General features: G+C 46.4%; 48 non-coding genes across 48 annotated transcripts; all 48 read left to right on the plus strand.

Moving 5' to 3' along the window:
• The first annotated feature begins 115 nt into the window (after positions 1 to 115).
• On the plus strand, positions 116 to 234 carry LOC130501552 (5S ribosomal RNA). Its single transcript, XR_008939774.1, has one exon. It is a non-coding gene; the product is annotated as a 5S ribosomal RNA (ribosomal RNA).
• A 375-nt stretch (positions 235 to 609) lies between these two features.
• Positions 610 to 728, plus strand: LOC130501564 (5S ribosomal RNA). Its single transcript, XR_008939785.1, has one exon. It is a non-coding gene; the product is annotated as a 5S ribosomal RNA (ribosomal RNA).
• Positions 729 to 1,100: 372 nt separating this feature from the next.
• On the plus strand, positions 1,101 to 1,219 carry LOC130501575 (5S ribosomal RNA). The gene has a single exon (XR_008939796.1). It is a non-coding gene; the product is annotated as a 5S ribosomal RNA (ribosomal RNA).
• Positions 1,220 to 1,593: 374 nt separating this feature from the next.
• On the plus strand, positions 1,594 to 1,712 carry LOC130501586 (5S ribosomal RNA). Its single transcript, XR_008939807.1, has one exon. It is a non-coding gene; the product is annotated as a 5S ribosomal RNA (ribosomal RNA).
• A 374-nt stretch (positions 1,713 to 2,086) lies between these two features.
• Positions 2,087 to 2,205, plus strand: LOC130501509 (5S ribosomal RNA). Its single transcript, XR_008939731.1, has one exon. It is a non-coding gene; the product is annotated as a 5S ribosomal RNA (ribosomal RNA).
• A 375-nt stretch (positions 2,206 to 2,580) lies between these two features.
• Positions 2,581 to 2,699, plus strand: LOC130501520 (5S ribosomal RNA). Its single transcript, XR_008939742.1, has one exon. It is a non-coding gene; the product is annotated as a 5S ribosomal RNA (ribosomal RNA).
• Positions 2,700 to 3,073: 374 nt separating this feature from the next.
• On the plus strand, positions 3,074 to 3,192 carry LOC130501531 (5S ribosomal RNA). The gene has a single exon (XR_008939753.1). It is a non-coding gene; the product is annotated as a 5S ribosomal RNA (ribosomal RNA).
• Positions 3,193 to 3,566: 374 nt separating this feature from the next.
• LOC130501542 (5S ribosomal RNA) lies at positions 3,567 to 3,685 on the plus strand. Its single transcript, XR_008939764.1, has one exon. It is a non-coding gene; the product is annotated as a 5S ribosomal RNA (ribosomal RNA).
• Positions 3,686 to 4,059: 374 nt separating this feature from the next.
• Positions 4,060 to 4,178, plus strand: LOC130501546 (5S ribosomal RNA). Its single transcript, XR_008939768.1, has one exon. It is a non-coding gene; the product is annotated as a 5S ribosomal RNA (ribosomal RNA).
• Positions 4,179 to 4,552: 374 nt separating this feature from the next.
• On the plus strand, positions 4,553 to 4,671 carry LOC130501547 (5S ribosomal RNA). Its single transcript, XR_008939769.1, has one exon. It is a non-coding gene; the product is annotated as a 5S ribosomal RNA (ribosomal RNA).
• Positions 4,672 to 5,047: 376 nt separating this feature from the next.
• On the plus strand, positions 5,048 to 5,166 carry LOC130501548 (5S ribosomal RNA). Its single transcript, XR_008939770.1, has one exon. It is a non-coding gene; the product is annotated as a 5S ribosomal RNA (ribosomal RNA).
• A 375-nt stretch (positions 5,167 to 5,541) lies between these two features.
• On the plus strand, positions 5,542 to 5,660 carry LOC130501549 (5S ribosomal RNA). Its single transcript, XR_008939771.1, has one exon. It is a non-coding gene; the product is annotated as a 5S ribosomal RNA (ribosomal RNA).
• Positions 5,661 to 6,034: 374 nt separating this feature from the next.
• Positions 6,035 to 6,153, plus strand: LOC130501550 (5S ribosomal RNA). The gene has a single exon (XR_008939772.1). It is a non-coding gene; the product is annotated as a 5S ribosomal RNA (ribosomal RNA).
• Positions 6,154 to 6,528: 375 nt separating this feature from the next.
• LOC130501551 (5S ribosomal RNA) lies at positions 6,529 to 6,647 on the plus strand. Its single transcript, XR_008939773.1, has one exon. It is a non-coding gene; the product is annotated as a 5S ribosomal RNA (ribosomal RNA).
• Positions 6,648 to 7,021: 374 nt separating this feature from the next.
• Positions 7,022 to 7,140, plus strand: LOC130501553 (5S ribosomal RNA). Its single transcript, XR_008939775.1, has one exon. It is a non-coding gene; the product is annotated as a 5S ribosomal RNA (ribosomal RNA).
• A 374-nt stretch (positions 7,141 to 7,514) lies between these two features.
• LOC130501555 (5S ribosomal RNA) lies at positions 7,515 to 7,633 on the plus strand. Its single transcript, XR_008939776.1, has one exon. It is a non-coding gene; the product is annotated as a 5S ribosomal RNA (ribosomal RNA).
• Positions 7,634 to 8,007: 374 nt separating this feature from the next.
• On the plus strand, positions 8,008 to 8,126 carry LOC130501556 (5S ribosomal RNA). Its single transcript, XR_008939777.1, has one exon. It is a non-coding gene; the product is annotated as a 5S ribosomal RNA (ribosomal RNA).
• A 375-nt stretch (positions 8,127 to 8,501) lies between these two features.
• LOC130501557 (5S ribosomal RNA) lies at positions 8,502 to 8,620 on the plus strand. The gene has a single exon (XR_008939778.1). It is a non-coding gene; the product is annotated as a 5S ribosomal RNA (ribosomal RNA).
• A 375-nt stretch (positions 8,621 to 8,995) lies between these two features.
• Positions 8,996 to 9,114, plus strand: LOC130501558 (5S ribosomal RNA). Its single transcript, XR_008939779.1, has one exon. It is a non-coding gene; the product is annotated as a 5S ribosomal RNA (ribosomal RNA).
• Positions 9,115 to 9,488: 374 nt separating this feature from the next.
• On the plus strand, positions 9,489 to 9,607 carry LOC130501559 (5S ribosomal RNA). Its single transcript, XR_008939780.1, has one exon. It is a non-coding gene; the product is annotated as a 5S ribosomal RNA (ribosomal RNA).
• Positions 9,608 to 9,982: 375 nt separating this feature from the next.
• Positions 9,983 to 10,101, plus strand: LOC130501560 (5S ribosomal RNA). The gene has a single exon (XR_008939781.1). It is a non-coding gene; the product is annotated as a 5S ribosomal RNA (ribosomal RNA).
• A 374-nt stretch (positions 10,102 to 10,475) lies between these two features.
• On the plus strand, positions 10,476 to 10,594 carry LOC130501561 (5S ribosomal RNA). The gene has a single exon (XR_008939782.1). It is a non-coding gene; the product is annotated as a 5S ribosomal RNA (ribosomal RNA).
• Positions 10,595 to 10,968: 374 nt separating this feature from the next.
• Positions 10,969 to 11,087, plus strand: LOC130501562 (5S ribosomal RNA). Its single transcript, XR_008939783.1, has one exon. It is a non-coding gene; the product is annotated as a 5S ribosomal RNA (ribosomal RNA).
• Positions 11,088 to 11,462: 375 nt separating this feature from the next.
• LOC130501563 (5S ribosomal RNA) lies at positions 11,463 to 11,581 on the plus strand. The gene has a single exon (XR_008939784.1). It is a non-coding gene; the product is annotated as a 5S ribosomal RNA (ribosomal RNA).
• A 375-nt stretch (positions 11,582 to 11,956) lies between these two features.
• LOC130501565 (5S ribosomal RNA) lies at positions 11,957 to 12,075 on the plus strand. Its single transcript, XR_008939786.1, has one exon. It is a non-coding gene; the product is annotated as a 5S ribosomal RNA (ribosomal RNA).
• A 375-nt stretch (positions 12,076 to 12,450) lies between these two features.
• On the plus strand, positions 12,451 to 12,569 carry LOC130501566 (5S ribosomal RNA). The gene has a single exon (XR_008939787.1). It is a non-coding gene; the product is annotated as a 5S ribosomal RNA (ribosomal RNA).
• Positions 12,570 to 12,944: 375 nt separating this feature from the next.
• LOC130501567 (5S ribosomal RNA) lies at positions 12,945 to 13,063 on the plus strand. Its single transcript, XR_008939788.1, has one exon. It is a non-coding gene; the product is annotated as a 5S ribosomal RNA (ribosomal RNA).
• Positions 13,064 to 13,438: 375 nt separating this feature from the next.
• On the plus strand, positions 13,439 to 13,557 carry LOC130501568 (5S ribosomal RNA). Its single transcript, XR_008939789.1, has one exon. It is a non-coding gene; the product is annotated as a 5S ribosomal RNA (ribosomal RNA).
• A 375-nt stretch (positions 13,558 to 13,932) lies between these two features.
• Positions 13,933 to 14,051, plus strand: LOC130501569 (5S ribosomal RNA). The gene has a single exon (XR_008939790.1). It is a non-coding gene; the product is annotated as a 5S ribosomal RNA (ribosomal RNA).
• Positions 14,052 to 14,426: 375 nt separating this feature from the next.
• Positions 14,427 to 14,545, plus strand: LOC130501570 (5S ribosomal RNA). The gene has a single exon (XR_008939791.1). It is a non-coding gene; the product is annotated as a 5S ribosomal RNA (ribosomal RNA).
• A 375-nt stretch (positions 14,546 to 14,920) lies between these two features.
• On the plus strand, positions 14,921 to 15,039 carry LOC130501571 (5S ribosomal RNA). The gene has a single exon (XR_008939792.1). It is a non-coding gene; the product is annotated as a 5S ribosomal RNA (ribosomal RNA).
• Positions 15,040 to 15,413: 374 nt separating this feature from the next.
• Positions 15,414 to 15,532, plus strand: LOC130501572 (5S ribosomal RNA). Its single transcript, XR_008939793.1, has one exon. It is a non-coding gene; the product is annotated as a 5S ribosomal RNA (ribosomal RNA).
• A 375-nt stretch (positions 15,533 to 15,907) lies between these two features.
• Positions 15,908 to 16,026, plus strand: LOC130501573 (5S ribosomal RNA). The gene has a single exon (XR_008939794.1). It is a non-coding gene; the product is annotated as a 5S ribosomal RNA (ribosomal RNA).
• Positions 16,027 to 16,401: 375 nt separating this feature from the next.
• LOC130501574 (5S ribosomal RNA) lies at positions 16,402 to 16,520 on the plus strand. Its single transcript, XR_008939795.1, has one exon. It is a non-coding gene; the product is annotated as a 5S ribosomal RNA (ribosomal RNA).
• A 375-nt stretch (positions 16,521 to 16,895) lies between these two features.
• LOC130501576 (5S ribosomal RNA) lies at positions 16,896 to 17,014 on the plus strand. Its single transcript, XR_008939797.1, has one exon. It is a non-coding gene; the product is annotated as a 5S ribosomal RNA (ribosomal RNA).
• Positions 17,015 to 17,388: 374 nt separating this feature from the next.
• Positions 17,389 to 17,507, plus strand: LOC130501577 (5S ribosomal RNA). The gene has a single exon (XR_008939798.1). It is a non-coding gene; the product is annotated as a 5S ribosomal RNA (ribosomal RNA).
• A 375-nt stretch (positions 17,508 to 17,882) lies between these two features.
• Positions 17,883 to 18,001, plus strand: LOC130501578 (5S ribosomal RNA). The gene has a single exon (XR_008939799.1). It is a non-coding gene; the product is annotated as a 5S ribosomal RNA (ribosomal RNA).
• Positions 18,002 to 18,376: 375 nt separating this feature from the next.
• On the plus strand, positions 18,377 to 18,495 carry LOC130501579 (5S ribosomal RNA). Its single transcript, XR_008939800.1, has one exon. It is a non-coding gene; the product is annotated as a 5S ribosomal RNA (ribosomal RNA).
• A 375-nt stretch (positions 18,496 to 18,870) lies between these two features.
• LOC130501580 (5S ribosomal RNA) lies at positions 18,871 to 18,989 on the plus strand. The gene has a single exon (XR_008939801.1). It is a non-coding gene; the product is annotated as a 5S ribosomal RNA (ribosomal RNA).
• A 375-nt stretch (positions 18,990 to 19,364) lies between these two features.
• On the plus strand, positions 19,365 to 19,483 carry LOC130501581 (5S ribosomal RNA). The gene has a single exon (XR_008939802.1). It is a non-coding gene; the product is annotated as a 5S ribosomal RNA (ribosomal RNA).
• A 374-nt stretch (positions 19,484 to 19,857) lies between these two features.
• Positions 19,858 to 19,976, plus strand: LOC130501582 (5S ribosomal RNA). Its single transcript, XR_008939803.1, has one exon. It is a non-coding gene; the product is annotated as a 5S ribosomal RNA (ribosomal RNA).
• A 374-nt stretch (positions 19,977 to 20,350) lies between these two features.
• LOC130501583 (5S ribosomal RNA) lies at positions 20,351 to 20,469 on the plus strand. Its single transcript, XR_008939804.1, has one exon. It is a non-coding gene; the product is annotated as a 5S ribosomal RNA (ribosomal RNA).
• A 375-nt stretch (positions 20,470 to 20,844) lies between these two features.
• LOC130501584 (5S ribosomal RNA) lies at positions 20,845 to 20,963 on the plus strand. Its single transcript, XR_008939805.1, has one exon. It is a non-coding gene; the product is annotated as a 5S ribosomal RNA (ribosomal RNA).
• Positions 20,964 to 21,338: 375 nt separating this feature from the next.
• On the plus strand, positions 21,339 to 21,457 carry LOC130501585 (5S ribosomal RNA). The gene has a single exon (XR_008939806.1). It is a non-coding gene; the product is annotated as a 5S ribosomal RNA (ribosomal RNA).
• Positions 21,458 to 21,831: 374 nt separating this feature from the next.
• LOC130501587 (5S ribosomal RNA) lies at positions 21,832 to 21,950 on the plus strand. Its single transcript, XR_008939808.1, has one exon. It is a non-coding gene; the product is annotated as a 5S ribosomal RNA (ribosomal RNA).
• Positions 21,951 to 22,324: 374 nt separating this feature from the next.
• LOC130501588 (5S ribosomal RNA) lies at positions 22,325 to 22,443 on the plus strand. The gene has a single exon (XR_008939809.1). It is a non-coding gene; the product is annotated as a 5S ribosomal RNA (ribosomal RNA).
• Positions 22,444 to 22,818: 375 nt separating this feature from the next.
• On the plus strand, positions 22,819 to 22,937 carry LOC130501589 (5S ribosomal RNA). Its single transcript, XR_008939810.1, has one exon. It is a non-coding gene; the product is annotated as a 5S ribosomal RNA (ribosomal RNA).
• A 375-nt stretch (positions 22,938 to 23,312) lies between these two features.
• Positions 23,313 to 23,431, plus strand: LOC130501590 (5S ribosomal RNA). The gene has a single exon (XR_008939811.1). It is a non-coding gene; the product is annotated as a 5S ribosomal RNA (ribosomal RNA).
• The last annotated feature ends 111 nt before the right edge of the window (positions 23,432 to 23,542 follow it).

The following is a 23,542-nucleotide window of genomic DNA, read 5'->3' on the forward strand; positions in this document are numbered from 1 at the left end:
ATACATTTTGATGCATGGAAAAAGTCAAAAAAAAAAAAAAACTTCTGGGCTCCACGCAAATCTACTCGTGCTCTCCGACGAAAAGGATATATGGAATCGCGAGTCATGTACTAACGGGTGCGATCATACCAGCACTAATGCACCGGATCCCATCAGAACTCCGCAGTTAAGCGTGCTTGGGCGAGAGTAGTACTAGGATGGGTGACCTCCCGGGAAGTCCTCGTGTTGCACCCCTTTTATTTTTTTTTCTTCATTTTGAAACGCGTCTCATCTTTAAAACCCCATAACTTTTTAACCGTGAGGAACTACGCCGCCCACAGCACCATTTCGGAAAGCCCCCAAAACCATCTAGGTCAGTGAATAGGCCTGGCCATTTTTCGAGCCCAAATTCAGCCGTTTAGAGCCTCAAACAGGCTGCCGAATGTTACGGGCTGTGAACGAGATGCGATCCGCTGTTTCCGGGTGCTTTTGCAGTTTACTACATCAAATTTCATACATTTTGATGCATGGAAAAAGTCAAAAAAAAAAAAAAAAACTTGTGGGCTCCACGCAAATCTACTCGTGCTCTCCGACGAAAAGGATATATGGAATCGCGAGTCATGTACTAACGGGTGCGATCATACCAGCACTAATGCACCGGATCCCATCAGAACTCCGCAGTTAAGCGTGCTTGGGCGAGAGTAGTACTAGGATGGGTGACCTCCCGGGAAGTCCTCGTGTTGCACCCCCTTTTTTTTTTTTTATTTTGAAACGCGTCTCTCATCTTTAAAACCCCATAACTTTTTAACCGTGAGGAACTACGCCGCCCACAGCACCATTTCGGAAAGCCCCCAAAACCATCTAGGTCAGTGAATAGGCCTGGCCATTTTTCGAGCCCAAATTCAGCCGTTTAGAGCCTCAAACAGGCTGCCGAATGTTACGGGCTGTGAACGAGATGCGATCCGCTGTTTCCGGGTGCTTTTGCAGTTTACTACATCAAATTTCATACATTTTGATGCATGGAAAAAGTCAAAAAAAAAAAAAAAACTTGTGGGCTCCACGCAAATCTACTCGTGCTCTCCGACGAAAAGGATATATGGAATCGCGAGTCATGTACTAACGGGTGCGATCATACCAGCACTAATGCACCGGATCCCATCAGAACTCCGCAGTTAAGCGTGCTTGGGCGAGAGTAGTACTAGGATGGGTGACCTCCCGGGAAGTCCTCGTGTTGCACCCCTTTTTATTTTTTTTTCTTCATTTTGAAACGCGTCTCATCTTTAAAACCCCATAACTTTTTAACCGTGAGGAACTACGCCGCCCACAGCACCATTTCGGAAAGCCCCCAAAACCATCTAGGTCAGTGAATAGGCCTGGCCATTTTTCGAGCCCAAATTCAGCCGTTTAGAGCCTCAAACAGGCTGCCGAATGTTACGGGCTGTGAACGAGATGCGATTCGCTGTTTCCGGGTGCTTTTGCAGTTTACTACATCAAATTTCATACATTTTGATGCATGGAAAAAGTCAAAAAAAAAAAAAAACTTGTGGGCTCCACGCAAATCTACTCGTGCTCTCCGACGAAAAGGATATATGGAATCGCGAGTCATGTACTAACGGGTGCGATCATACCAGCACTAATGCACCGGATCCCATCAGAACTCCGCAGTTAAGCGTGCTTGGGCGAGAGTAGTACTAGGATGGGTGACCTCCCGGGAAGTCCTCGTGTTGCACCCCTTTTTATTTTTTTTTCTTCATTTTGAAACGCGTCTCATCTTTAAAACCCCATAACTTTTTAACCGTGAGGAACTACGCCGCCCACAGCACCATTTCGGAAAGCCCCCAAAACCATCTAGGTCAGTGAATAGGCCTGGCCATTTTTCGAGCCCAAATTCAGCCGTTTAGAGCCTCAAACAGGCTGCCGAATGTTACGGGCTGTGAACGAGATGCGATTCGCTGTTTCCGGGTGCTTTTGCAGTTTACTACATCAAATTTCATACATTTTGATGCATGGAAAAAGTCAAAAAAAAAAAAAAACTTGTGGGCTCCACGCAAATCTACTCGTGCTCTCCGACGAAAAGGATATATGGAATCGCGAGTCATGTACTAACGGGTGCGATCATACCAGCACTAATGCACCGGATCCCATCAGAACTCCGCAGTTAAGCGTGCTTGGGCGAGAGTAGTACTAGGATGGGTGACCTCCCGGGAAGTCCTCGTGTTGCACCCCTTTTTATTTTTTTTTTCTTCATTTTGAAACGCGTCTCATCTTTAAAACCCCATAACTTTTTAACCGTGAGGAACTACGCCGCCCACAGCACCATTTCGGAAAGCCCCCAAAACCATCTAGGTCAGTGAATAGGCCTGGCCATTTTTCGAGCCCAAATTCAGCCGTTTAGAGCCTCAAACAGGCTGCCGAATGTTACGGGCTGTGAACGAGATGCGATTCGCTGTTTCCGGGTGCTTTTGCAGTTTACTACATCAAATTTCATACATTTTGATGCATGGAAAAAGTCAAAAAAAAAAAAAAACTTGTGGGCTCCACGCAAATCTACTCGTGCTCTCCGACGAAAAGGATATATGGAATCGCGAGTCATGTACTAACGGGTGCGATCATACCAGCACTAATGCACCGGATCCCATCAGAACTCCGCAGTTAAGCGTGCTTGGGCGAGAGTAGTACTAGGATGGGTGACCTCCCGGGAAGTCCTCGTGTTGCACCCCTTTTTATTTTTTTTTCTTCATTTTGAAACGCGTCTCATCTTTAAAACCCCATAACTTTTTAACCGTGAGGAACTACGCCGCCCACAGCACCATTTCGGAAAGCCCCCAAAACCATCTAGGTCAGTGAATAGGCCTGGCCATTTTTCGAGCCCAAATTCAGCCGTTTAGAGCCTCAAACAGGCTGCCGAATGTTACGGGCTGTGAACGAGATGCGATTCGCTGTTTCCGGGTGCTTTTGCAGTTTACTACATCAAATTTCATACATTTTGATGCATGGAAAAAGTCAAAAAAAAAAAAAAACTTGTGGGCTCCACGCAAATCTACTCGTGCTCTCCGACGAAAAGGATATATGGAATCGCGAGTCATGTACTAACGGGTGCGATCATACCAGCACTAATGCACCGGATCCCATCAGAACTCCGCAGTTAAGCGTGCTTGGGCGAGAGTAGTACTAGGATGGGTGACCTCCCGGGAAGTCCTCGTGTTGCACCCCTTTTTATTTTTTTTTCTTCATTTTGAAACGCGTCTCATCTTTAAAACCCCATAACTTTTTAACCGTGAGGAACTACGCCGCCCACAGCACCATTTCGGAAAGCCCCCAAAACCATCTAGGTCAGTGAATAGGCCTGGCCATTTTTCGAGCCCAAATTCAGCCGTTTAGAGCCTCAAACAGGCTGCCGAATGTTACGGGCTGTGAACGAGATGCGATTCGCTGTTTCCGGGTGCTTTTGCAGTTTACTACATCAAATTTCATACATTTTGATGCATGGAAAAAGTCAAAAAAAAAAAAAAACTTGTGGGCTCCACGCAAATCTACTCGTGCTCTCCGACGAAAAGGATATATGGAATCGCGAGTCATGTACTAACGGGTGCGATCATACCAGCACTAATGCACCGGATCCCATCAGAACTCCGCAGTTAAGCGTGCTTGGGCGAGAGTAGTACTAGGATGGGTGACCTCCCGGGAAGTCCTCGTGTTGCACCCCTTTTTATTTTTTTTTCTTCATTTTGAAACGCGTCTCATCTTTAAAACCCCATAACTTTTTAACCGTGAGGAACTACGCCGCCCACAGCACCATTTCGGAAAGCCCCCAAAACCATCTAGGTCAGTGAATAGGCCTGGCCATTTTTCGAGCCCAAATTCAGCCGTTTAGAGCCTCAAACAGGCTGCCGAATGTTACGGGCTGTGAACGAGATGCGATTCGCTGTTTCCGGGTGCTTTTGCAGTTTACTACATCAAATTTCATACATTTTGATGCATGGAAAAAGTCAAAAAAAAAAAAAAACTTGTGGGCTCCACGCAAATCTACTCGTGCTCTCCGACGAAAAGGATATATGGAATCGCGAGTCATGTACTAACGGGTGCGATCATACCAGCACTAATGCACCGGATCCCATCAGAACTCCGCAGTTAAGCGTGCTTGGGCGAGAGTAGTACTAGGATGGGTGACCTCCCGGGAAGTCCTCGTGTTGCACCCCTTTTTATTTTTTTTTCTTCATTTTGAAACGCGTCTCATCTTTAAAACCCCATAACTTTTTAACCGTGAGGAACTACGCCGCCCACAGCACCATTTCGGAAAGCCCCCAAAACCATCTAGGTCAGTGAATAGGCCTGGCCATTTTTCGAGCCCAAATTCAGCCGTTTAGAGCCTCAAACAGGCTGCCGAATGTTACGGGCTGTGAACGAGATGCGATTCGCTGTTTCCGGGTGCTTTTGCAGTTTACTACATCAAATTTCATACATTTTGATGCATGGAAAAAGTCAAAAAAAAAAAAAAACTTGTGGGCTCCACGCAAATCTACTCGTGCTCTCCGACGAAAAGGATATATGGAATCGCGAGTCATGTACTAACGGGTGCGATCATACCAGCACTAATGCACCGGATCCCATCAGAACTCCGCAGTTAAGCGTGCTTGGGCGAGAGTAGTACTAGGATGGGTGACCTCCCGGGAAGTCCTCGTGTTGCACCCCTTTTTATTTTTTTTTCTTCATTTTGAAACGCGTCTCATCTTTAAAACCCCATAACTTTTTAACCGTGAGGAACTACGCCGCCCACAGCACCATTTCGGAAAGCCCCCAAAACCATCTAGGTCAGTGAATAGGCCTGGCCATTTTTCGAGCCCAAATTCAGCCGTTTAGAGCCTCAAACAGGCTGCCGAATGTTACGGGCTGTGAACGAGATGCGATTCGCTGTTTCCGGGTGCTTTTGCAGTTTACTACATCAAATTTCATACATTTTGATGCATGGAAAAAGTCAAAAAAAAAAAAAAAAACTTGTGGGCTCCACGCAAATCTACTCGTGCTCTCCGACGAAAAGGATATATGGAATCGCGAGTCATGTACTAACGGGTGCGATCATACCAGCACTAATGCACCGGATCCCATCAGAACTCCGCAGTTAAGCGTGCTTGGGCGAGAGTAGTACTAGGATGGGTGACCTCCCGGGAAGTCCTCGTGTTGCACCCCTTTTTATTTTTTTTTCTTCATTTTGAAACGCGTCTCATCTTTAAAACCCCATAACTTTTTAACCGTGAGGAACTACGCCGCCCACAGCACCATTTCGGAAAGCCCCCAAAACCATCTAGGTCAGTGAATAGGCCTGGCCATTTTTCGAGCCCAAATTCAGCCGTTTAGAGCCTCAAACAGGCTGCCGAATGTTACGGGCTGTGAACGAGATGCGATTCGCTGTTTCCGGGTGCTTTTGCAGTTTACTACATCAAATTTCATACATTTTGATGCATGGAAAAAGTCAAAAAAAAAAAAAAAACTTGTGGGCTCCACGCAAATCTACTCGTGCTCTCCGACGAAAAGGATATATGGAATCGCGAGTCATGTACTAACGGGTGCGATCATACCAGCACTAATGCACCGGATCCCATCAGAACTCCGCAGTTAAGCGTGCTTGGGCGAGAGTAGTACTAGGATGGGTGACCTCCCGGGAAGTCCTCGTGTTGCACCCCTTTTTATTTTTTTTTCTTCATTTTGAAACGCGTCTCATCTTTAAAACCCCATAACTTTTTAACCGTGAGGAACTACGCCGCCCACAGCACCATTTCGGAAAGCCCCCAAAACCATCTAGGTCAGTGAATAGGCCTGGCCATTTTTCGAGCCCAAATTCAGCCGTTTAGAGCCTCAAACAGGCTGCCGAATGTTACGGGCTGTGAACGAGATGCGATTCGCTGTTTCCGGGTGCTTTTGCAGTTTACTACATCAAATTTCATACATTTTGATGCATGGAAAAAGTCAAAAAAAAAAAAAAACTTGTGGGCTCCACGCAAATCTACTCGTGCTCTCCGACGAAAAGGATATATGGAATCGCGAGTCATGTACTAACGGGTGCGATCATACCAGCACTAATGCACCGGATCCCATCAGAACTCCGCAGTTAAGCGTGCTTGGGCGAGAGTAGTACTAGGATGGGTGACCTCCCGGGAAGTCCTCGTGTTGCACCCCTTTTTATTTTTTTTTCTTCATTTTGAAACGCGTCTCATCTTTAAAACCCCATAACTTTTTAACCGTGAGGAACTACGCCGCCCACAGCACCATTTCGGAAAGCCCCCAAAACCATCTAGGTCAGTGAATAGGCCTGGCCATTTTTCGAGCCCAAATTCAGCCGTTTAGAGCCTCAAACAGGCTGCCGAATGTTACGGGCTGTGAACGAGATGCGATTCGCTGTTTCCGGGTGCTTTTGCAGTTTACTACATCAAATTTCATACATTTTGATGCATGGAAAAAGTCAAAAAAAAAAAAAAAACTTGTGGGCTCCACGCAAATCTACTCGTGCTCTCCGACGAAAAGGATATATGGAATCGCGAGTCATGTACTAACGGGTGCGATCATACCAGCACTAATGCACCGGATCCCATCAGAACTCCGCAGTTAAGCGTGCTTGGGCGAGAGTAGTACTAGGATGGGTGACCTCCCGGGAAGTCCTCGTGTTGCACCCCTTTTTATTTTTTTTTCTTCATTTTGAAACGCGTCTCATCTTTAAAACCCCATAACTTTTTAACCGTGAGGAACTACGCCGCCCACAGCACCATTTCGGAAAGCCCCCAAAACCATCTAGGTCAGTGAATAGGCCTGGCCATTTTTCGAGCCCAAATTCAGCCGTTTAGAGCCTCAAACAGGCTGCCGAATGTTACGGGCTGTGAACGAGATGCGATTCGCTGTTTCCGGGTGCTTTTGCAGTTTACTACATCAAATTTCATACATTTTGATGCATGGAAAAAGTCAAAAAAAAAAAAAAACTTGTGGGCTCCACGCAAATCTACTCGTGCTCTCCGACGAAAAGGATATATGGAATCGCGAGTCATGTACTAACGGGTGCGATCATACCAGCACTAATGCACCGGATCCCATCAGAACTCCGCAGTTAAGCGTGCTTGGGCGAGAGTAGTACTAGGATGGGTGACCTCCCGGGAAGTCCTCGTGTTGCACCCCTTTTTATTTTTTTTTCTTCATTTTGAAACGCGTCTCATCTTTAAAACCCCATAACTTTTTAACCGTGAGGAACTACGCCGCCCACAGCACCATTTCGGAAAGCCCCCAAAACCATCTAGGTCAGTGAATAGGCCTGGCCATTTTTCGAGCCCAAATTCAGCCGTTTAGAGCCTCAAACAGGCTGCCGAATGTTACGGGCTGTGAACGAGATGCGATTCGCTGTTTCCGGGTGCTTTTGCAGTTTACTACATCAAATTTCATACATTTTGATGCATGGAAAAAGTCAAAAAAAAAAAAAAACTTGTGGGCTCCACGCAAATCTACTCGTGCTCTCCGACGAAAAGGATATATGGAATCGCGAGTCATGTACTAACGGGTGCGATCATACCAGCACTAATGCACCGGATCCCATCAGAACTCCGCAGTTAAGCGTGCTTGGGCGAGAGTAGTACTAGGATGGGTGACCTCCCGGGAAGTCCTCGTGTTGCACCCCTTTTTATTTTTTTTTCTTCATTTTGAAACGCGTCTCATCTTTAAAACCCCATAACTTTTTAACCGTGAGGAACTACGCCGCCCACAGCACCATTTCGGAAAGCCCCCAAAACCATCTAGGTCAGTGAATAGGCCTGGCCATTTTTCGAGCCCAAATTCAGCCGTTTAGAGCCTCAAACAGGCTGCCGAATGTTACGGGCTGTGAACGAGATGCGATTCGCTGTTTCCGGGTGCTTTTGCAGTTTACTACATCAAATTTCATACATTTTGATGCATGGAAAAAGTCAAAAAAAAAAAAAAACTTGTGGGCTCCACGCAAATCTACTCGTGCTCTCCGACGAAAAGGATATATGGAATCGCGAGTCATGTACTAACGGGTGCGATCATACCAGCACTAATGCACCGGATCCCATCAGAACTCCGCAGTTAAGCGTGCTTGGGCGAGAGTAGTACTAGGATGGGTGACCTCCCGGGAAGTCCTCGTGTTGCACCCCTTTTTATTTTTTTTTCTTCATTTTGAAACGCGTCTCATCTTTAAAACCCCATAACTTTTTAACCGTGAGGAACTACGCCGCCCACAGCACCATTTCGGAAAGCCCCCAAAACCATCTAGGTCAGTGAATAGGCCTGGCCATTTTTCGAGCCCAAATTCAGCCGTTTAGAGCCTCAAACAGGCTGCCGAATGTTACGGGCTGTGAACGAGATGCGATTCGCTGTTTCCGGGTGCTTTTGCAGTTTACTACATCAAATTTCATACATTTTGATGCATGGAAAAAGTCAAAAAAAAAAAAAAAACTTGTGGGCTCCACGCAAATCTACTCGTGCTCTCCGACGAAAAGGATATATGGAATCGCGAGTCATGTACTAACGGGTGCGATCATACCAGCACTAATGCACCGGATCCCATCAGAACTCCGCAGTTAAGCGTGCTTGGGCGAGAGTAGTACTAGGATGGGTGACCTCCCGGGAAGTCCTCGTGTTGCACCCCTTTTTATTTTTTTTTCTTCATTTTGAAACGCGTCTCATCTTTAAAACCCCATAACTTTTTAACCGTGAGGAACTACGCCGCCCACAGCACCATTTCGGAAAGCCCCCAAAACCATCTAGGTCAGTGAATAGGCCTGGCCATTTTTCGAGCCCAAATTCAGCCGTTTAGAGCCTCAAACAGGCTGCCGAATGTTACGGGCTGTGAACGAGATGCGATTCGCTGTTTCCGGGTGCTTTTGCAGTTTACTACATCAAATTTCATACATTTTGATGCATGGAAAAAGTCAAAAAAAAAAAAAAAACTTGTGGGCTCCACGCAAATCTACTCGTGCTCTCCGACGAAAAGGATATATGGAATCGCGAGTCATGTACTAACGGGTGCGATCATACCAGCACTAATGCACCGGATCCCATCAGAACTCCGCAGTTAAGCGTGCTTGGGCGAGAGTAGTACTAGGATGGGTGACCTCCCGGGAAGTCCTCGTGTTGCACCCCTTTTTATTTTTTTTTCTTCATTTTGAAACGCGTCTCATCTTTAAAACCCCATAACTTTTTAACCGTGAGGAACTACGCCGCCCACAGCACCATTTCGGAAAGCCCCCAAAACCATCTAGGTCAGTGAATAGGCCTGGCCATTTTTCGAGCCCAAATTCAGCCGTTTAGAGCCTCAAACAGGCTGCCGAATGTTACGGGCTGTGAACGAGATGCGATTCGCTGTTTCCGGGTGCTTTTGCAGTTTACTACATCAAATTTCATACATTTTGATGCATGGAAAAAGTCAAAAAAAAAAAAAAACTTGTGGGCTCCACGCAAATCTACTCGTGCTCTCCGACGAAAAGGATATATGGAATCGCGAGTCATGTACTAACGGGTGCGATCATACCAGCACTAATGCACCGGATCCCATCAGAACTCCGCAGTTAAGCGTGCTTGGGCGAGAGTAGTACTAGGATGGGTGACCTCCCGGGAAGTCCTCGTGTTGCACCCCTTTTTATTTTTTTTTCTTCATTTTGAAACGCGTCTCATCTTTAAAACCCCATAACTTTTTAACCGTGAGGAACTACGCCGCCCACAGCACCATTTCGGAAAGCCCCCAAAACCATCTAGGTCAGTGAATAGGCCTGGCCATTTTTCGAGCCCAAATTCAGCCGTTTAGAGCCTCAAACAGGCTGCCGAATGTTACGGGCTGTGAACGAGATGCGATTCGCTGTTTCCGGGTGCTTTTGCAGTTTACTACATCAAATTTCATACATTTTGATGCATGGAAAAAGTCAAAAAAAAAAAAAAAACTTGTGGGCTCCACGCAAATCTACTCGTGCTCTCCGACGAAAAGGATATATGGAATCGCGAGTCATGTACTAACGGGTGCGATCATACCAGCACTAATGCACCGGATCCCATCAGAACTCCGCAGTTAAGCGTGCTTGGGCGAGAGTAGTACTAGGATGGGTGACCTCCCGGGAAGTCCTCGTGTTGCACCCCTTTTTATTTTTTTTTCTTCATTTTGAAACGCGTCTCATCTTTAAAACCCCATAACTTTTTAACCGTGAGGAACTACGCCGCCCACAGCACCATTTCGGAAAGCCCCCAAAACCATCTAGGTCAGTGAATAGGCCTGGCCATTTTTCGAGCCCAAATTCAGCCGTTTAGAGCCTCAAACAGGCTGCCGAATGTTACGGGCTGTGAACGAGATGCGATTCGCTGTTTCCGGGTGCTTTTGCAGTTTACTACATCAAATTTCATACATTTTGATGCATGGAAAAAGTCAAAAAAAAAAAAAAACTTGTGGGCTCCACGCAAATCTACTCGTGCTCTCCGACGAAAAGGATATATGGAATCGCGAGTCATGTACTAACGGGTGCGATCATACCAGCACTAATGCACCGGATCCCATCAGAACTCCGCAGTTAAGCGTGCTTGGGCGAGAGTAGTACTAGGATGGGTGACCTCCCGGGAAGTCCTCGTGTTGCACCCCTTTTTATTTTTTTTTCTTCATTTTGAAACGCGTCTCATCTTTAAAACCCCATAACTTTTTAACCGTGAGGAACTACGCCGCCCACAGCACCATTTCGGAAAGCCCCCAAAACCATCTAGGTCAGTGAATAGGCCTGGCCATTTTTCGAGCCCAAATTCAGCCGTTTAGAGCCTCAAACAGGCTGCCGAATGTTACGGGCTGTGAACGAGATGCGATTCGCTGTTTCCGGGTGCTTTTGCAGTTTACTACATCAAATTTCATACATTTTGATGCATGGAAAAAGTCAAAAAAAAAAAAAAACTTGTGGGCTCCACGCAAATCTACTCGTGCTCTCCGACGAAAAGGATATATGGAATCGCGAGTCATGTACTAACGGGTGCGATCATACCAGCACTAATGCACCGGATCCCATCAGAACTCCGCAGTTAAGCGTGCTTGGGCGAGAGTAGTACTAGGATGGGTGACCTCCCGGGAAGTCCTCGTGTTGCACCCCTTTTTATTTTTTTTTCTTCATTTTGAAACGCGTCTCATCTTTAAAACCCCATAACTTTTTAACCGTGAGGAACTACGCCGCCCACAGCACCATTTCGGAAAGCCCCCAAAACCATCTAGGTCAGTGAATAGGCCTGGCCATTTTTCGAGCCCAAATTCAGCCGTTTAGAGCCTCAAACAGGCTGCCGAATGTTACGGGCTGTGAACGAGATGCGATTCGCTGTTTCCGGGTGCTTTTGCAGTTTACTACATCAAATTTCATACATTTTGATGCATGGAAAAAGTCAAAAAAAAAAAAAAAACTTGTGGGCTCCACGCAAATCTACTCGTGCTCTCCGACGAAAAGGATATATGGAATCGCGAGTCATGTACTAACGGGTGCGATCATACCAGCACTAATGCACCGGATCCCATCAGAACTCCGCAGTTAAGCGTGCTTGGGCGAGAGTAGTACTAGGATGGGTGACCTCCCGGGAAGTCCTCGTGTTGCACCCCTTTTTATTTTTTTTTCTTCATTTTGAAACGCGTCTCATCTTTAAAACCCCATAACTTTTTAACCGTGAGGAACTACGCCGCCCACAGCACCATTTCGGAAAGCCCCCAAAACCATCTAGGTCAGTGAATAGGCCTGGCCATTTTTCGAGCCCAAATTCAGCCGTTTAGAGCCTCAAACAGGCTGCCGAATGTTACGGGCTGTGAACGAGATGCGATTCGCTGTTTCCGGGTGCTTTTGCAGTTTACTACATCAAATTTCATACATTTTGATGCATGGAAAAAGTCAAAAAAAAAAAAAAAACTTGTGGGCTCCACGCAAATCTACTCGTGCTCTCCGACGAAAAGGATATATGGAATCGCGAGTCATGTACTAACGGGTGCGATCATACCAGCACTAATGCACCGGATCCCATCAGAACTCCGCAGTTAAGCGTGCTTGGGCGAGAGTAGTACTAGGATGGGTGACCTCCCGGGAAGTCCTCGTGTTGCACCCCTTTTTATTTTTTTTTCTTCATTTTGAAACGCGTCTCATCTTTAAAACCCCATAACTTTTTAACCGTGAGGAACTACGCCGCCCACAGCACCATTTCGGAAAGCCCCCAAAACCATCTAGGTCAGTGAATAGGCCTGGCCATTTTTCGAGCCCAAATTCAGCCGTTTAGAGCCTCAAACAGGCTGCCGAATGTTACGGGCTGTGAACGAGATGCGATTCGCTGTTTCCGGGTGCTTTTGCAGTTTACTACATCAAATTTCATACATTTTGATGCATGGAAAAAGTCAAAAAAAAAAAAAAAACTTGTGGGCTCCACGCAAATCTACTCGTGCTCTCCGACGAAAAGGATATATGGAATCGCGAGTCATGTACTAACGGGTGCGATCATACCAGCACTAATGCACCGGATCCCATCAGAACTCCGCAGTTAAGCGTGCTTGGGCGAGAGTAGTACTAGGATGGGTGACCTCCCGGGAAGTCCTCGTGTTGCACCCCTTTTTATTTTTTTTTCTTCATTTTGAAACGCGTCTCATCTTTAAAACCCCATAACTTTTTAACCGTGAGGAACTACGCCGCCCACAGCACCATTTCGGAAAGCCCCCAAAACCATCTAGGTCAGTGAATAGGCCTGGCCATTTTTCGAGCCCAAATTCAGCCGTTTAGAGCCTCAAACAGGCTGCCGAATGTTACGGGCTGTGAACGAGATGCGATTCGCTGTTTCCGGGTGCTTTTGCAGTTTACTACATCAAATTTCATACATTTTGATGCATGGAAAAAGTCAAAAAAAAAAAAAAAACTTGTGGGCTCCACGCAAATCTACTCGTGCTCTCCGACGAAAAGGATATATGGAATCGCGAGTCATGTACTAACGGGTGCGATCATACCAGCACTAATGCACCGGATCCCATCAGAACTCCGCAGTTAAGCGTGCTTGGGCGAGAGTAGTACTAGGATGGGTGACCTCCCGGGAAGTCCTCGTGTTGCACCCCTTTTTATTTTTTTTTCTTCATTTTGAAACGCGTCTCATCTTTAAAACCCCATAACTTTTTAACCGTGAGGAACTACGCCGCCCACAGCACCATTTCGGAAAGCCCCCAAAACCATCTAGGTCAGTGAATAGGCCTGGCCATTTTTCGAGCCCAAATTCAGCCGTTTAGAGCCTCAAACAGGCTGCCGAATGTTACGGGCTGTGAACGAGATGCGATTCGCTGTTTCCGGGTGCTTTTGCAGTTTACTACATCAAATTTCATACATTTTGATGCATGGAAAAAGTCAAAAAAAAAAAAAAAACTTGTGGGCTCCACGCAAATCTACTCGTGCTCTCCGACGAAAAGGATATATGGAATCGCGAGTCATGTACTAACGGGTGCGATCATACCAGCACTAATGCACCGGATCCCATCAGAACTCCGCAGTTAAGCGTGCTTGGGCGAGAGTAGTACTAGGATGGGTGACCTCCCGGGAAGTCCTCGTGTTGCACCCCTTTTTATTTTTTTTTCTTCATTTTGAAACGCGTCTCATCTTTAAAACCCCATAACTTTTTAACCGTGAGGAACTACGCCGCCCACAGCACCATTTCGGAAAGCCCCCAAAACCATCTAGGTCAGTGAATAGGCCTGGCCATTTTTCGAGCCCAAATTCAGCCGTTTAGAGCCTCAAACAGGCTGCCGAATGTTACGGGCTGTGAACGAGATGCGATTCGCTGTTTCCGGGTGCTTTTGCAGTTTACTACATCAAATTTCATACATTTTGATGCATGGAAAAAGTCAAAAAAAAAAAAAAAACTTGTGGGCTCCACGCAAATCTACTCGTGCTCTCCGACGAAAAGGATATATGGAATCGCGAGTCATGTACTAACGGGTGCGATCATACCAGCACTAATGCACCGGATCCCATCAGAACTCCGCAGTTAAGCGTGCTTGGGCGAGAGTAGTACTAGGATGGGTGACCTCCCGGGAAGTCCTCGTGTTGCACCCCTTTTTATTTTTTTTTCTTCATTTTGAAACGCGTCTCATCTTTAAAACCCCATAACTTTTTAACCGTGAGGAACTACGCCGCCCACAGCACCATTTCGGAAAGCCCCCAAAACCATCTAGGTCAGTGAATAGGCCTGGCCATTTTTCGAGCCCAAATTCAGCCGTTTAGAGCCTCAAACAGGCTGCCGAATGTTACGGGCTGTGAACGAGATGCGATTCGCTGTTTCCGGGTGCTTTTGCAGTTTACTACATCAAATTTCATACATTTTGATGCATGGAAAAAGTCAAAAAAAAAAAAAAAACTTGTGGGCTCCACGCAAATCTACTCGTGCTCTCCGACGAAAAGGATATATGGAATCGCGAGTCATGTACTAACGGGTGCGATCATACCAGCACTAATGCACCGGATCCCATCAGAACTCCGCAGTTAAGCGTGCTTGGGCGAGAGTAGTACTAGGATGGGTGACCTCCCGGGAAGTCCTCGTGTTGCACCCCTTTTTATTTTTTTTTCTTCATTTTGAAACGCGTCTCATCTTTAAAACCCCATAACTTTTTAACCGTGAGGAACTACGCCGCCCACAGCACCATTTCGGAAAGCCCCCAAAACCATCTAGGTCAGTGAATAGGCCTGGCCATTTTTCGAGCCCAAATTCAGCCGTTTAGAGCCTCAAACAGGCTGCCGAATGTTACGGGCTGTGAACGAGATGCGATTCGCTGTTTCCGGGTGCTTTTGCAGTTTACTACATCAAATTTCATACATTTTGATGCATGGAAAAAGTCAAAAAAAAAAAAAAAACTTGTGGGCTCCACGCAAATCTACTCGTGCTCTCCGACGAAAAGGATATATGGAATCGCGAGTCATGTACTAACGGGTGCGATCATACCAGCACTAATGCACCGGATCCCATCAGAACTCCGCAGTTAAGCGTGCTTGGGCGAGAGTAGTACTAGGATGGGTGACCTCCCGGGAAGTCCTCGTGTTGCACCCCTTTTTATTTTTTTTTCTTCATTTTGAAACGCGTCTCATCTTTAAAACCCCATAACTTTTTAACCGTGAGGAACTACGCCGCCCACAGCACCATTTCGGAAAGCCCCCAAAACCATCTAGGTCAGTGAATAGGCCTGGCCATTTTTCGAGCCCAAATTCAGCCGTTTAGAGCCTCAAACAGGCTGCCGAATGTTACGGGCTGTGAACGAGATGCGATTCGCTGTTTCCGGGTGCTTTTGCAGTTTACTACATCAAATTTCATACATTTTGATGCATGGAAAAAGTCAAAAAAAAAAAAAAACTTGTGGGCTCCACGCAAATCTACTCGTGCTCTCCGACGAAAAGGATATATGGAATCGCGAGTCATGTACTAACGGGTGCGATCATACCAGCACTAATGCACCGGATCCCATCAGAACTCCGCAGTTAAGCGTGCTTGGGCGAGAGTAGTACTAGGATGGGTGACCTCCCGGGAAGTCCTCGTGTTGCACCCCTTTTTATTTTTTTTTCTTCATTTTGAAACGCGTCTCATCTTTAAAACCCCATAACTTTTTAACCGTGAGGAACTACGCCGCCCACAGCACCATTTCGGAAAGCCCCCAAAACCATCTAGGTCAGTGAATAGGCCTGGCCATTTTTCGAGCCCAAATTCAGCCGTTTAGAGCCTCAAACAGGCTGCCGAATGTTACGGGCTGTGAACGAGATGCGATTCGCTGTTTCCGGGTGCTTTTGCAGTTTACTACATCAAATTTCATACATTTTGATGCATGGAAAAAGTCAAAAAAAAAAAAAAAACTTGTGGGCTCCACGCAAATCTACTCGTGCTCTCCGACGAAAAGGATATATGGAATCGCGAGTCATGTACTAACGGGTGCGATCATACCAGCACTAATGCACCGGATCCCATCAGAACTCCGCAGTTAAGCGTGCTTGGGCGAGAGTAGTACTAGGATGGGTGACCTCCCGGGAAGTCCTCGTGTTGCACCCCTTTTTATTTTTTTTTCTTCATTTTGAAACGCGTCTCATCTTTAAAACCCCATAACTTTTTAACCGTGAGGAACTACGCCGCCCACAGCACCATTTCGGAAAGCCCCCAAAACCATCTAGGTCAGTGAATAGGCCTGGCCATTTTTCGAGCCCAAATTCAGCCGTTTAGAGCCTCAAACAGGCTGCCGAATGTTACGGGCTGTGAACGAGATGCGATTCGCTGTTTCCGGGTGCTTTTGCAGTTTACTACATCAAATTTCATACATTTTGATGCATGGAAAAAGTCAAAAAAAAAAAAAAAACTTGTGGGCTCCACGCAAATCTACTCGTGCTCTCCGACGAAAAGGATATATGGAATCGCGAGTCATGTACTAACGGGTGCGATCATACCAGCACTAATGCACCGGATCCCATCAGAACTCCGCAGTTAAGCGTGCTTGGGCGAGAGTAGTACTAGGATGGGTGACCTCCCGGGAAGTCCTCGTGTTGCACCCCTTTTTATTTTTTTTTCTTCATTTTGAAACGCGTCTCATCTTTAAAACCCCATAACTTTTTAACCGTGAGGAACTACGCCGCCCACAGCACCATTTCGGAAAGCCCCCAAAACCATCTAGGTCAGTGAATAGGCCTGGCCATTTTTCGAGCCCAAATTCAGCCGTTTAGAGCCTCAAACAGGCTGCCGAATGTTACGGGCTGTGAACGAGATGCGATTCGCTGTTTCCGGGTGCTTTTGCAGTTTACTACATCAAATTTCATACATTTTGATGCATGGAAAAAGTCAAAAAAAAAAAAAAAACTTGTGGGCTCCACGCAAATCTACTCGTGCTCTCCGACGAAAAGGATATATGGAATCGCGAGTCATGTACTAACGGGTGCGATCATACCAGCACTAATGCACCGGATCCCATCAGAACTCCGCAGTTAAGCGTGCTTGGGCGAGAGTAGTACTAGGATGGGTGACCTCCCGGGAAGTCCTCGTGTTGCACCCCTTTTTATTTTTTTTTCTTCATTTTGAAACGCGTCTCATCTTTAAAACCCCATAACTTTTTAACCGTGAGGAACTACGCCGCCCACAGCACCATTTCGGAAAGCCCCCAAAACCATCTAGGTCAGTGAATAGGCCTGGCCATTTTTCGAGCCCAAATTCAGCCGTTTAGAGCCTCAAACAGGCTGCCGAATGTTACGGGCTGTGAACGAGATGCGATTCGCTGTTTCCGGGTGCTTTTGCAGTTTACTACATCAAATTTCATACATTTTGATGCATGGAAAAAGTCAAAAAAAAAAAAAAACTTGTGGGCTCCACGCAAATCTACTCGTGCTCTCCGACGAAAAGGATATATGGAATCGCGAGTCATGTACTAACGGGTGCGATCATACCAGCACTAATGCACCGGATCCCATCAGAACTCCGCAGTTAAGCGTGCTTGGGCGAGAGTAGTACTAGGATGGGTGACCTCCCGGGAAGTCCTCGTGTTGCACCCCTTTTTATTTTTTTTTCTTCATTTTGAAACGCGTCTCATCTTTAAAACCCCATAACTTTTTAACCGTGAGGAACTACGCCGCCCACAGCACCATTTCGGAAAGCCCCCAAAACCATCTAGGTCAGTGAATAGGCCTGGCCATTTTTCGAGCCCAAATTCAGCCGTTTAGAGCCTCAAACAGGCTGCCGAATGTTACGGGCTGTGAACGAGATGCGATTCGCTGTTTCCGGGTGCTTTTGCAGTTTACTACATCAAATTTCATACATTTTGATGCATGGAAAAAGTCAAAAAAAAAAAAAAAACTTGTGGGCTCCACGCAAATCTACTCGTGCTCTCCGACGAAAAGGATATATGGAATCGCGAGTCATGTACTAACGGGTGCGATCATACCAGCACTAATGCACCGGATCCCATCAGAACTCCGCAGTTAAGCGTGCTTGGGCGAGAGTAGTACTAGGATGGGTGACCTCCCGGGAAGTCCTCGTGTTGCACCCCTTTTTATTTTTTTTTCTTCATTTTGAAACGCGTCTCATCTTTAAAACCCCATAACTTTTTAACCGTGAGGAACTACGCCGCCCACAGCACCATTTCGGAAAGCCCCCAAAACCATCTAGGTCAGTGAATAGGCCTGGCCATTTTTCGAGCCCAAATTCAGCCGTTTAGAGCCTCAAACAGGCTGCCGAATGTTACGGGCTGTGAACGAGATGCGATTCGCTGTTTCCGGGTGCTTTTGCAGTTTACTACATCAAATTTCATACATTTTGATGCATGGAAAAAGTCAAAAAAAAAAAAAAAACTTGTGGGCTCCACGCAAATCTACTCGTGCTCTCCGACGAAAAGGATATATGGAATCGCGAGTCATGTACTAACGGGTGCGATCATACCAGCACTAATGCACCGGATCCCATCAGAACTCCGCAGTTAAGCGTGCTTGGGCGAGAGTAGTACTAGGATGGGTGACCTCCCGGGAAGTCCTCGTGTTGCACCCCTTTTTATTTTTTTTTCTTCATTTTGAAACGCGTCTCATCTTTAAAACCCCATAACTTTTTAACCGTGAGGAACTACGCCGCCCACAGCACCATTTCGGAAAGCCCCCAAAACCATCTAGGTCAGTGAATAGGCCTGGCCATTTTTCGAGCCCAAATTCAGCCGTTTAGAGCCTCAAACAGGCTGCCGAATGTTACGGGCTGTGAACGAGATGCGATTCGCTGTTTCCGGGTGCTTTTGCAGTTTACTACATCAAATTTCATACATTTTGATGCATGGAAAAAGTCAAAAAAAAAAAAAAAACTTGTGGGCTCCACGCAAATCTACTCGTGCTCTCCGACGAAAAGGATATATGGAATCGCGAGTCATGTACTAACGGGTGCGATCATACCAGCACTAATGCACCGGATCCCATCAGAACTCCGCAGTTAAGCGTGCTTGGGCGAGAGTAGTACTAGGATGGGTGACCTCCCGGGAAGTCCTCGTGTTGCACCCCTTTTTATTTTTTTTTCTTCATTTTGAAACGCGTCTCATCTTTAAAACCCCATAACTTTTTAACCGTGAGGAACTACGCCGCCCACAGCACCATTTCGGAAAGCCCCCAAAACCATCTAGGTCAGTGAATAGGCCTGGCCATTTTTCGAGCCCAAATTCAGCCGTTTAGAGCCTCAAACAGGCTGCCGAATGTTACGGGCTGTGAACGAGATGCGATTCGCTGTTTCCGGGTGCTTTTGCAGTTTACTACATCAAATTTCATACATTTTGATGCATGGAAAAAGTCAAAAAAAAAAAAAAAACTTGTGGGCTCCACGCAAATCTACTCGTGCTCTCCGACGAAAAGGATATATGGAATCGCGAGTCATGTACTAACGGGTGCGATCATACCAGCACTAATGCACCGGATCCCATCAGAACTCCGCAGTTAAGCGTGCTTGGGCGAGAGTAGTACTAGGATGGGTGACCTCCCGGGAAGTCCTCGTGTTGCACCCCTTTTTATTTTTTTTTCTTCATTTTGAAACGCGTCTCATCTTTAAAACCCCATAACTTTTTAACCGTGAGGAACTACGCCGCCCACAGCACCATTTCGGAAAGCCCCCAAAACCATCTAGGTCAGTGAATAGGCCTGGCCATTTTTCGAGCCCAAATTCAGCCGTTTAGAGCCTCAAACAGGCTGCCGAATGTTACGGGCTGTGAACGAGATGCGATTCGCTGTTTCCGGGTGCTTTTGCAGTTTACTACATCAAATTTCATACATTTTGATGCATGGAAAAAGTCAAAAAAAAAAAAAAACTTGTGGGCTCCACGCAAATCTACTCGTGCTCTCCGACGAAAAGGATATATGGAATCGCGAGTCATGTACTAACGGGTGCGATCATACCAGCACTAATGCACCGGATCCCATCAGAACTCCGCAGTTAAGCGTGCTTGGGCGAGAGTAGTACTAGGATGGGTGACCTCCCGGGAAGTCCTCGTGTTGCACCCCTTTTTATTTTTTTTTCTTCATTTTGAAACGCGTCTCATCTTTAAAACCCCATAACTTTTTAACCGTGAGGAACTACGCCGCCCACAGCACCATTTCGGAAAGCCCCCAAAACCATCTAGGTCAGTGAATAGGCCTGGCCATTTTTCGAGCCCAAATTCAGCCGTTTAGAGCCTCAAACAGGCTGCCGAATGTTACGGGCTGTGAACGAGATGCGATTCGCTGTTTCCGGGTGCTTTTGCAGTTTACTACATCAAATTTCATACATTTTGATGCATGGAAAAAGTCAAAAAAAAAAAAAAACTTGTGGGCTCCACGCAAATCTACTCGTGCTCTCCGACGAAAAGGATATATGGAATCGCGAGTCATGTACTAACGGGTGCGATCATACCAGCACTAATGCACCGGATCCCATCAGAACTCCGCAGTTAAGCGTGCTTGGGCGAGAGTAGTACTAGGATGGGTGACCTCCCGGGAAGTCCTCGTGTTGCACCCCTTTTTATTTTTTTTTCTTCATTTTGAAACGCGTCTCATCTTTAAAACCCCATAACTTTTTAACCGTGAGGAACTACGCCGCCCACAGCACCATTTCGGAAAGCCCCCAAAACCATCTAGGTCAGTGAATAGGCCTGGCCATTTTTCGAGCCCAAATTCAGCCGTTTAGAGCCTCAAACAGGCTGCCGAATGTTACGGGCTGTGAACGAGATGCGATTCGCTGTTTCCGGGTGCTTTTGCAGTTTACTACATCAAATTTCATACATTTTGATGCATGGAAAAAGTCAAAAAAAAAAAAAAAACTTGTGGGCTCCACGCAAATCTACTCGTGCTCTCCGACGAAAAGGATATATGGAATCGCGAGTCATGTACTAACGGGTGCGATCATACCAGCACTAATGCACCGGATCCCATCAGAACTCCGCAGTTAAGCGTGCTTGGGCGAGAGTAGTACTAGGATGGGTGACCTCCCGGGAAGTCCTCGTGTTGCACCCCTTTTTATTTTTTTTTCTTCATTTTGAAACGCGTCTCATCTTTAAAACCCCATAACTTTTTAACCGTGAGGAACTACGCCGCCCACAGCACCATTTCGGAAAGCCCCCAAAACCATCTAGGTCAGTGAATAGGCCTGGCCATTTTTCGAGCCCAAATTCAGCCGTTTAGAGCCTCAAACAGGCTGCCGAATGTTACGGGCTGTGAACGAGATGCGATTCGCTGTTTCCGGGTGCTTTTGCAGTTTACTACATCAAATTTCATACATTTTGATGCATGGAAAAAGTCAAAAAAAAAAAAAAAACTTGTGGGCTCCACGCAAATCTACTCGTGCTCTCCGACGAAAAGGATATATGGAATCGCGAGTCATGTACTAACGGGTGCGATCATACCAGCACTAATGCACCGGATCCCATCAGAACTCCGCAGTTAAGCGTGCTTGGGCGAGAGTAGTACTAGGATGGGTGACCTCCCGGGAAGTCCTCGTGTTGCACCCCTTTTTATTTTTTTTTCTTCATTTTGAAACGCGTCTCATCTTTAAAACCCCATAACTTTTTAACCGTGAGGAACTACGCCGCCCACAGCACCATTTCGGAAAGCCCCCAAAACCATCTAGGTCAGTGAATAGGCCTGGCCATTTTTCGAGCCCAAATTCAGCCGTTTAGAGCCTCAAACAGGCTGCCGAATGTTACGGGCTGTGAACGAGATGCGATTCGCTGTTTCCGGGTGCTTTTGCAGTTTACTACATCAAATTTCATACATTTTGATGCATGGAAAAAGTCAAAAAAAAAAAAAAACTTGTGGGCTCCACGCAAATCTACTCGTGCTCTCCGACGAAAAGGATATATGGAATCGCGAGTCATGTACTAACGGGTGCGATCATACCAGCACTAATGCACCGGATCCCATCAGAACTCCGCAGTTAAGCGTGCTTGGGCGAGAGTAGTACTAGGATGGGTGACCTCCCGGGAAGTCCTCGTGTTGCACCCCTTTTTATTTTTTTTTCTTCATTTTGAAACGCGTCTCATCTTTAAAACCCCATAACTTTTTAACCGTGAGGAACTACGCCGCCCACAGCACCATTTCGGAAAGCCCCCAAAACCATCTAGGTCAGTGAATAGGCCTGGCCATTTTTCGAGCCCAAATTCAGCCGTTTAGAGCCTCAAACAGGCTGCCGAATGTTACGGGCTGTGAACGAGATGCGATTCGCTGTTTCCGGGTGCTTTTGCAGTTTACTACATCAAATTTCATACATTTTGATGCATGGAAAAAGTCAAAAAAAAAAAAAAACTTGTGGGCTCCACGCAAATCTACTCGTGCTCTCCGACGAAAAGGATATATGGAATCGCGAGTCATGTACTAACGGGTGCGATCATACCAGCACTAATGCACCGGATCCCATCAGAACTCCGCAGTTAAGCGTGCTTGGGCGAGAGTAGTACTAGGATGGGTGACCTCCCGGGAAGTCCTCGTGTTGCACCCCTTTTTATTTTTTTTTCTTCATTTTGAAACGCGTCTCATCTTTAAAACCCCATAACTTTTTAACCGTGAGGAACTACGCCGCCCACAGCACCATTTCGGAAAGCCCCCAAAACCATCTAGGTCAGTGAATAGGCCTGGCCATTTTTCGAGCCCAAATTCAGCCGTTTAGAGCCTCAAACAGGCTGCCGAATGTTACGGGCTGTGAACGAGATGCGATTCGCTGTTTCCGGGTGCTTTTGCAGTTTACTACATCAAATTTCATACATTTTGATGCATGGAAAAAGTCAAAAAAAAAAAAAAAACTTGTGGGCTCCACGCAAATCTACTCGTGCTCTCCGACGAAAAGGATATATGGAATCGCGAGTCATGTACTAACGGGTGCGATCATACCAGCACTAATGCACCGGATCCCATCAGAACTCCGCAGTTAAGCGTGCTTGGGCGAGAGTAGTACTAGGATGGGTGACCTCCCGGGAAGTCCTCGTGTTGCACCCCTTTTTATTTTTTTTTCTTCATTTTGAAACGCGTCTCATCTTTAAAACCCCATAACTTTTTAACCGTGAGGAACTACGCCGCCCACAGCACCATTTCGGAAAGCCCCCAAAACCATCTAGGTCAGTGAATAGGCCTGGCCATTTTTCGAGCCCAAATTCAGCCGTTTAGAGCCTCAAACAGGCTGCCGAATGTTACGGGCTGTGAACGAGATGCGATTCGCTGTTTCCGGGTGCTTTTGCAGTTTACTACATCAAATTTCATACATTTTGATGCATGGAAAAAGTCAAAAAAAAAAAAAAAACTTGTGGGCTCCACGCAAATCTACTCGTGCTCTCCGACGAAAAGGATATATGGAATCGCGAGTCATGTACTAACGGGTGCGATCATACCAGCACTAATGCACCGGATCCCATCAGAACTCCGCAGTTAAGCGTGCTTGGGCGAGAGTAGTACTAGGATGGGTGACCTCCCGGGAAGTCCTCGTGTTGCACCCCTTTTTATTTTTTTTTCTTCATTTTGAAACGCGTCTCATCTTTAAAACCCCATAACTTTTTAACCGTGAGGAACTACGCCGCCCACAGCACCATTTCGGAAAGCCCCCAAAA

Source organism: Raphanus sativus, unplaced genomic scaffold (assembly GCF_000801105.2).
Source record: "Raphanus sativus cultivar WK10039 unplaced genomic scaffold, ASM80110v3 Scaffold0219, whole genome shotgun sequence".
In the NCBI taxonomy this organism is placed as follows: Eukaryota; Viridiplantae; Streptophyta; class Magnoliopsida; order Brassicales; family Brassicaceae; genus Raphanus; species Raphanus sativus.